The 9,819-nt window shown below is 44.0% G+C and overlaps 1 pseudogene; it reads left to right on the top strand.

Annotated features, from left to right (window-relative positions):
• The first annotated feature begins 75 nt into the window (after window positions 1-75).
• Window positions 76-1,145, top strand: LOC101355580 (ubiquitin carboxyl-terminal hydrolase 12 pseudogene; annotated as a pseudogene).
• The last annotated feature ends 8,674 nt before the right edge of the window (window positions 1,146-9,819 follow it).

Raw genomic sequence — 9,819 nt, 5'->3', positions numbered from 1 at the left:
TGCGGCAAGAGCAGGCGCCAGGCTCCATCCTCCGCCCGCCGCCACTGTGATTTGGTGGAAGATGGCGTTGGGCAGATGGAAATCCTAACGACAGTCTCCTCGGCATTAGAGAAAGAGATTGGTCCAGAGCAGTTTCCCGTCAATGAGCACTATTTTGGATTAGTCAATTTTGGGAACACCTGCTACTGCAATGCAGTTCTTCAGGCACTGTATTTTTGTCGTCCATTTCGGGAAAAAGTTCTAGCATACAAGAGTCAACCTAGGAATAAGGAGAACCTTCTTAACATGCTTAGCCGACCTCTCCCATGGCATAGCCACTCAGAAGAAAAAGGTTGGTGTAATACCGCCTAAGAAGTTCATAACAAGATTACGGAAAGAAAATGAACTTTTTGACAACTACATGCAGCAAAACGCCCATGAATTCTTAAATTACCTACTAAATACAATTGCTGATATTTTGCAAGAAGAAAGCAGGAAAAACAAAATGGCCGCTTACCTAATGGTAATATTGACAGTGAAAACAATAACAGCACACCAGACCCAACGTGGGTTCACCAGATTTTTCAGGGAACATTAACTAATGAAACCAGATGTCTTACCTGTGAAACTATAAGCAGCAAAGATGAAGATTTTTTTAGACCTTTCTGTTGACGTGGAACAAAACACATCAATTACTGCTTAAGGGGTTTTAGCAACACAGAAACTCTATGCAGTTGAGTACAAATACTACTGTGAAGAATGTCGCAGCAAATAGGAAGCACACAAACGGATCAAAGTTAAAAAACTGCCCATGATTCTAGCTCTTCCTCTGAAGAGATTTAAATATATGGATCAGCTTCATCGATACACGAAACTTTCTTACTGGGTAGTTTTTCCTTTGAAAGTTCGTCTATTTAACACTTCAGGAGATGCAAACCAACCCTGACAGAATGTATGACCTAATTGCTGTTGTGGTTCACTGTGGAAGTGGTCCCAATAGAGGTCATTATATTGCAATAGTTAAGAGTCACGATTTTTGGTTTTTGTTTGATGACATTGTAGAATAAATAGATGCACAAGCTATTGAAGAATTCTACAGGTTGACATCAGATATCTCAAAGAACTCTGAGTCCAGTTACGTCCTTTTCTGTTGGTCTCAGGACTGAAAGGGAACTGTGATGAAGAGAGGACTTTCTGCCTCATTTCTTCTCTGGTTATTTTCAAAAGGATCAAGCACTGATTTTTCAAGAACAGAGAAATGCAGGAAGCTCAGGGGGCAGCAGCACACTTTGCACACAATAAAGCAAAGACTCTGAGCAAGCCCTTCCTATCATGGTAGTTGATGCATTTGCTCAGGTATCATGTTGTCTGTGCAGTTCATACAACCAGTGAGTGCAAGCACAGATACCACCTCTCGTCAAACAGCCTTCCAGTCATTGGCATGCATTTTCTCTCTGTCACTTGCACCAGTAATTATTTGGACTCCTTGGGGTGCAATAGAAAGAATAGGAATCTGTGCCAGGTTGTACTGATTATGTAAGAAAACACTACTGATTACACTGCATCAATTTGCCTGTGTTCAGTATATATAGAAAGCATATTCTGTGGTTTTCTTTAAGGATAAACCAGAAATACTTTTGGGCCCAACACTTGCAGTTGCCTTCCTGATGTAATAAACTAACAGATACTGGAATCCAGTGTCAGGAAGACAAATATGTTTTGCTTCTCTGAAGAAGCTTATGATAATATACAGAATATGTATATGTAGGGAACAATTGGTCGGAAACGGCTTTTTGTTTCCCCAAGGGGAAAGATTGGCTTTGTAATTATAATTTTTTTCTTATTTGTTTTACTTAAAACTGGTGGAGTCTAAGTATTGTATGAAGTGCCCATGCTTCTGTCAGTAAATTTGAGCATATTTTTATTAGTTTTTGTCAGTTTAATATGTCCTTTTGTTTGTTTCTATTTTTAAGATGAATTTTAAATTCAGTAAGATACTTAAAGAAAAATTTCAATGAGAGGAGGTAAATATTCTTTTTCAGGAGGAACTGATATCTCTGGCTAAATATTTGTCCTTTTGGTATAGTTCCAAATTCAGTTATTTTATTCAGCTTTACTTTTAGTAAAATAATAATAATAAACTATCAAAATTCCCTACAGTTGTTAGAATGATAAAAGAAATTCTGGTGCAATGATGGAATGTCAATCTTTAGACTTCTGAAATATTCTGTTTAGAGTTGAGGCCATGGTTAGAAAATTCATGTCATAACAGTTATGTTATTTTCAAATTTCGTTCTTTACCCTGGAAAGAAGTAGTCCATTCTGTATAACCCCAGCAGCTGGGGTAGCTAGCTAAAAACCGTTTGGAGATTAAATTTTAATGAAGTAGACCAGGAATACAAAAAACAATACTGTAAGTGCATTCAGGAACTGAAATTTGTATTTGTTAAAACTTCATCCTGTTGGAGGTTTTTAAGAAGTAATATATATAATGTAAAATATATGTAAAACAAATTAAGTTGCTATTGACACTTTTCCATGCATGAGTAAGTTGTCTGACAGTAGGCAAATGTAACTTGAAGAAAATAATTGACTATATATTCCAAATAATAGCAATTGGGCCTTGGATGTTCTTTATCAAACCCTTTCAGGCAGTAAACTCTTTCTCTTTTTTAAATTGCTGTAATTTTCTGAAGTTATTTTACTAAAACTGTTGAATATGAAAAACAGACAACAAAAAATAGAATTTTTTTGTCTGCTGCTACAATTAACATTTATTATCTGTATCTTTTAGCTCAGGAAATGACTTCACCTATTTGTTCAGTGAACAGATTTTAACAGGGTCACTTAGCTGATTGGGCTGTTGAAGCAGATGTGCTGGGAGAAAATTATGATGGATTTTAACAAATTGCTTTTTATGATACAGTTTCTAAAGTCTTACCCAGGCTTGAATTGTTTCGTACAAATTCTACATAGCCTGCCCAATCTGCCCGCATTGCGGAGATTCACAACCAGAAATGTGGGGAAAGTCTTAGTGATGTTTTGTTTTGTTTTAAGGGCTTAAGCCAAATTGTCTTGGAATTTAGAGCTGTATTCCTGTGGCTTTTAGTACAGAGAAAATGAGTAAAATTAAGCTGAATCAGTTTTTGTATCAGTTAAACCACAGCAGGTATAAGAAGGAAAGATGAAGTTATTTGCGTAAAAGTACAGCATTGTATGTTATTTGTTTTTACGTTTTGCATTTAAAAATATGTAAATGCAATAAACGCTAAGGTTAAAGTTCACATTAAAGCAAGTTATGGCATTTGTGTTGAGTTCCATGGTAGTCACACATTTTGTTCACATCTACACCTTATTTAATAGTATGATTTGTCAGGGGAGGGACTTAGGGGGTGACAGTTCTAAACGTACTTTTAGTGCAGCTGAATCTAAGTAAAAAGTTTTGAAGTTTATCAGAAATTCAGTATACTTTAAAGCATATAGGGATAGGGCTGGGAAAATAACGCAGGTATAGTAAGTAAGAACAGTGGCCCATCTAGAAAGCATTGTGAGGTTGTTGGTTGACTGTGGTTAAATGAAGGGCAAGTTTAAGTTGTAAGTGGTGGCTGATTGCTGTGTAACTATGTACATGTTTGTTGGGATGGCTGTCCCACATTTTGTATATTGGAATAAAAATTTCCATGAATCTTAACTGAAAGTAAATATTCTAAATTAAGTTCTACTTCTAGGTCCCATGGTTTTAATCTTGGAAACTTTACCTTTAGAAGATTACTTAAGACAGGAACCACGAGGCTTTAGGAAAAGGGAAAGAAGGAAGTGTATAAAATATGGATCTCGTTGCCTCTATCCATCAGTATAGGGCTTTTTCTTTCTTTGATGGCAGTAGAAAGACCTCACTTTCATAACATAACTACTCTTGATACTTTCTTTAAAGACACTTTTCATTAAAGATTCTCTCATGAGGTATTTAACTGGGAGCTGGAAGCCTAAGGTGCTCAGGTCCTGCCTCTTCAGTGAACTTAACTGTGACTTTCGGCAGGTCACTTAACCTCTCTGTGCTTCAGTCTCCCTATCTTGTAAAAAGGGAGTAATACCTACCACACAGGGTTGTTGTGGGGATTAATTAGATATAATGTCTGTAAAGCATTTAAGGTTCTTGAAGAAGGCGCTATATAAATAAAAAATAATATCTATTATAGTTGGTTTATTTGTTTAAAAAAAAAAGAAAGAGGAATGAGGCAGCACAGAGAAAGAAATGGGAAAATACATGTCAATAACAGAAAACAAAGGCAGACATGGGAAGTGAAGGAAATTTATAGGAATACAGAGAGAGAGAGAAAGGTGTAGAAATCTGGAGAAAGCAGAATTCCCCTTCTCATTCTTGTTCTTAATCTACTTTTTAAACAGCCTACCCATGCCATCTTCTATCTCTGCCTCCCATAGGAAACAGTCAAGATTGGAGCTCTATCCCTAAAGAGGGTTGGAAAGTCCCAGCTCAAAAGCGTGGGAAAGGAAAAATAATTATACTTTACTACATAGCTGTGCATTCTTCCATCCCTGCATCCCTACCTCAACCCCGCTATACACAAAGAAGACCGTGGGAGTGCTGGAAGGATGGTCTGCCTTTACAATTTCCACCCAGGCCAACTAAGCTGAGGCCTTGGGCTCAGAGCATTCTCTGATAGGAAGGCTGGGAATTGAATGTCTCGCTCCCAGTCCCTTCTTGTCAGAGAAGCTTCCTCCCTGCTCTGAACTCACGGTAATTTTCTCTGTCTCCATGACTACCAATAACTACTTCTTGTATTAAAATAATTAACCTGGGGTAGGGGGTAGTGGGAGAAGCTGGTCACAGGATGGCTACGCTGTTTGCACCTGAACAAAGGTACCTTCCTAGTTACAGGATGGCTATGCTACCTGTGCCTAAACAAAGGCAGCCTCCTCTTACCCCCACCCCTTCCTTTTGCTTCCATGCGGTCTAGCACATACACCCCTCCAGCTTATACTATATAAGCCCTAGACTCGAGTCTCCCTTTGTTCTCTCGTCCATGGTGCATTGAGGGGCACACATGGAAGTGACAGAACATCCCCCCATTGAATGGGAGCCTTTTGGGAGAACCTGCTAAACATCTGCTCTGTTTATCGTTGTCCTGATTACTGTAAGTAATAAAAGCCGGTGACTACGTCAATGAGTTGTGTAATTATTTGTTCTGATCCAAAGAGCCCTGCATCATTCCATCTGATTTATTTCACTCAGCACATTGCAGGGGGCGTCCTTGGCCTTCCCTCTTTATTCTAAGGTATCAATACTGGTGTCCGGAAAGTACAACGTCAACCCAAAACCCTCCATTGTTTATCCCCAGAAAACAAATAGTCCATGGGCACTTAGAACTCCTAGGGGGAGCTGCTCTGATGTCCCAAGACTTCTGATATGTAGAACATGCTTCCCTTCCCTCTGTTATGGCCAAGGCCTTGACAATAAAAAGCAATTCTTTACAACTTTCTCTACCTGGGTGATGACTAGTAGAGTAAAAGCAATCCTTGCACTGGCTCCAAGTCTCAGTAGGTGAGGGGAGCAAGGTGAGCCTCAGCCAACTAAGGCAGAAGGCCAGGCACCAGGCTCTGAGGCTCACCCTAGCCTGAGAGCTGGGTCATATGAGTGAGGGGTGGCATGCAGTGTGGGGAGGGAGGCTCTCCGGACCAGCCCTCAGCACCAGCCAGGATAAAGGCTCTGTGGCTGAGAGTTGGGAAGGAGCAGTTGCAGAGCTGCTGCTATCCCCAGCAGATGAAGTAATCCTAAAGAATTTTCTTTCAAGGTCAGTGCAGCAGGCATATTTTTAAGATTAGTATTGCCCCAGGAGACAAAGTGATTCTTGGGAACCCTAGAATTAGACTTTACCCACAAGTCCCAACAACCAGAAATTTAGAGATTAGAATCGGGAAGTCTTCCATTGGGGCATTGAGTAGTTAAGGAAGATTCCTCCAAGCTATGCTGTGCTCCTTACTTACAACAAAGTAAATAATTCATGAGTCTCCCTAGGAAGGGAAACGTGAATTGCTCAAGGATCCAGTAACCTGGGGCTGAAGTGTTCAAAGGGGATAGGCAGGGCTAACCTAACAGAGTTCCTGCTCATCTTCTGGCTGTCCTCTCCCTTTAACCTCGCACTAGCACCTAACTGAGCCACTTGCTCAACCCCTTACTTAGGGAAGAGGAAATAGAGTTAAGAAGAGGAGGGTCTCTAGCCCAGTGTATTCTCTTTATGCCTCAATTTCTTTTTCATTTTCTTCCCATCCCAGTAGAGCTCAAGGCCCCTCCTCCTATTTTCTCTCAGGCTTCCATCTTGCTTCCCTGGGTAAAGGGAGTGGTGAATTCTCTCAGCTTCAGCAACCCAACTCATGGCTGAGCCACATTCTGTGCAGCAACTATCCCCAAGGAACGTTCTAAATTAGAATGTAAGCGGTTCTGTTCATCCTCACCTATCCAAGCTCCCCATCTCTGCCCCCAGCACCATCTTGACCCACCACAAAACTCTATAGGTGTGCACCCATTTCCAACCACACCCCTGCATGCCAGATCCCTCTGTCAGGGCTCTTCTTCAGGAAAGGGGAATTTCCTCCCTCTGTTCCCACCCATCCCACCTCCTTCAAAAGGCAGAGATGGCTGGGGTGGAGTGAGAAATCAACCAAAGTTCAGGCAGGCTGACAGGCATGGCTTGGAGTCTCTTCAGGGTCCTGCCCCACACCAGTGGGGAGATAATGGGGCCTTCCTTCCCAGGGGCAAGGCTCTCTTCCACAGCCAATCCAGCTGGCCACTGGAAAACCCACACAGGTCTAGCTTCCACGCCCTTCCCTTCTCTGCCCTGCCTTGCCCCTTGCTATAAGCTCAAAACCCAGCTCAGCCTCAGGTCTCCCTTGATGCCTGACGTCCTTCAGCCTGGTTGTCCCTGCAGGTTGCTTAAAGTGTCTCCTCCCTTCCCAGCCACCAGCTCCTGTCCTCTCCAGCCCGTCTTGACTTGAGCAGGTTCCTCCCACACCTCCTCCATTCTGGGCTCCCAGAGCCCCATGTGGATTGCATCAAGGCCTCTGCACTGTCTCATGCTCTGTCTCTGGGGTAGGTGGGGCTTCTCCCCAGAGGCTACTCAACCCTTCACATCCTGCCCTGGACCCTCCATAGACTCAGAGACCACTGACCACCTAATCACTTTGAGCCGGCCCTGGCCTTTGGACTAAGACTCCCTCATCGGGCCACCTGGAGTATGGCACTTTTGAGTAAGAGAAGGCTCCTCTCTGCCACAGCCAAAAATTATTGCACACCTACTAACTGTATCCCAAGCACAGGGATACAACAAATAAGACAGGCTCAGATTGCTACACTACTGAAGATCATGGTCCATTAGACTTTTGCCACTGCTAATATCCCAGGAAGAACACAGCTTATCCAAGATCTATGTTTGAAATCAATTTTTTTTTAAATTAATGACTTTGTTCTGAGGCAATATATTTGTATAGAATAATGTAAAGTTCATGTATATTATCTCATTTAATCCTAAAGGAGGTGGAGCCAAAATGGCGGCTTACTCATACACACCATAACGTCCCCCTGCACCAAGACCCAAAAAACAAACGAAACAGAAGCAGATAACAATCCAGGAACCCTGAACATCAAAAAAGAAGGTCTAAGAACTGAACCAAACACTGACTGGAAGGAAGAACGGAGTGAAAGCAGCAAAAGAGGAGTAACAGGGAACAGAGGAGCTCAGCCAGCCATCCTGCCTGACTTGCCCATCTCAGGACAAAGCCAGTAGTGAGCCTGGATGAAGAAAACAACAAGGCAACTCCACAACTTTCCCAAAAGGGACAGAGAACCTCTACAGGCACACACAGAAAGAAGCAGATACAGGGAGGGTGCCAGGATCCAGACCTGGAGATACTCAGGAGGGCGGCCCTTGACCTCAGGGGTGAGTGGTGTGCACGAGACAGTGGACTTGCAGAGTGTCGGCGGGAGCTCTCCCACACAACTGATCACTGGGCAGCCCCCCACCTCGTACTCAAGAGAGGATAGGTCCCACTCACTGGCTGCAGTGGACGCAAGGTGCCCCAACACCCCCGTATCCTAGCCAGAGGGATGCACTCCCCACACCCGATTTTCCTAATCAGAGGCAGCAGAGGTTCCATACCCTGACCCCCTTGCCTGACTGGAGGACCACAACACAAACGTATCCACGACTTCCCCCTTGCCCACCACAAGCGAGACTAGGCACGCCTCCGTGCAAGTGCCCGCTCGCCATCTACTACTCCCCGACCCCTGACAAGGGCCCAGTGGAGGGCAGCAACAGCAGGACAGCAAGAGAGCTCAAACGCCGCTCCCGCCTTCTTCCCTTCAACCAGCACGAGGTGGTGGCAGTAACGCCACTGTGCGCACAGCCGCACAGCCGCACAGCCTCCAGGCGCAACGCCATCCCTCAACCCTCCCAGCGTGAAGCAGAGGCGCCACAATTGAGCGCATTCCCCCCGCCCCGAACCCCTTCCTCCCTTCCCCTCACTCTAGGCGGCACTATTGTGTGCGAATCCACCACCCTCGAATCCACCAGTCTTGACTCCATCCCTTAACCCGCTCAGGAAGAGGCAGAGGAGCAAAGACTGTGCACACATCCAGCTGCAGCACCTTACTCACCGACCTGACTTGAGGCACCACCACTATGCATGTCCGCCAGGCTCATCTCCATCCTTCAACCCACCCAGCAAGGGGCAGAAGAGTCTCGACTACACGTGCATCCCCCCCCACGGCGCCTTCCTCTCTCCCCTCCCCTGATGCAAGACAGAACCACTGTGTGCGCATCCGCCAGGCATGACTCACATGACTCCATCGCTTAACCCACCCAGTGAGGGGCAGAGGAACTAGGACTACATGCGCATCCCCCCTGAAGCCCTTTCCTCTCTCTCCCTGCCCAGCTGCAGGGCAGAGGAGTAGTGAATGTTGATTTAGGAAGTAATATTGGAGTTATTATTCCCTGTTCTTGACCATAGAGAATGAGACCCAGCTGGAGCTGGGCTCACAGCTGTTCACAAGGACTCACATGAATACATCAACTGGGCCCTGAGGTATAAAGACAATAGCTAAGATAGTCTTGGAAAAAATCTTTTAGGGAAACTTTCACATAAAGCCAAACAGACAGAACACAAAAGACTTCCTACCCTTTTTCTATTAGCATTTAGTGAATAGAAATTTGTTGGACCAATGAAGACCTTCCTGACTCTCATTACTAAAACCTGTACCGATGATTGTTAAGAAAGACGATTCAAAATGTAGGATCACTGTTTCTAGCCAATCTGAAAAGGCTAAGCTTTCAATGGTTTTGCCCATTTGTAATGTTAATATACTGATGATTCGGTAATGGTCTTTGGACTCGGGCAGACATGGCTATGGCAGCATGCTTGTCCGTTTTCCCATTCTTACCTATTCTATGATATTCTTTGGACTCGGGCAGACATGGCTATGGCAGCATGCTTGTCTGTTTTCCCACTTTTGTCTGTTTGGTAATATTTCCTTGGACTCAGGCAGACATGGCTCTGGCAGCATGGTTGTCTGTTTCCCACTTTTGTCCTTTTGAATATATGCGGAATAAAACTTTCTTTTTGCTTTACTAAACTTTGTGATGTTTTTCCCCTACAACAATGTGCACACATCCACCCACTGCGCCTTCCTCCTTCTTCCCACCACTGACAGACAGATGTGGCCAGACTGATCAAACATCCAACATCTGCTGGCCATTCTGTCCTCCCTCCTGCTACCCAGGAGGAGGTGGAGGTAGATCAACTGTGTGAACACTGGCCTGCTGCCTC

The sequence above is a fragment of the Trichechus manatus genome, unplaced genomic scaffold (genome assembly GCF_000243295.1).
Source record: "Trichechus manatus latirostris isolate Lorelei unplaced genomic scaffold, TriManLat1.0 scaffold00305, whole genome shotgun sequence".
NCBI lineage: Eukaryota > Metazoa > Chordata > Mammalia > Sirenia > Trichechidae > Trichechus > Trichechus manatus.
Note: the sequence above shows the minus strand (reverse complement) of the source record. Positions and strands in the feature narration are given on the sequence as shown.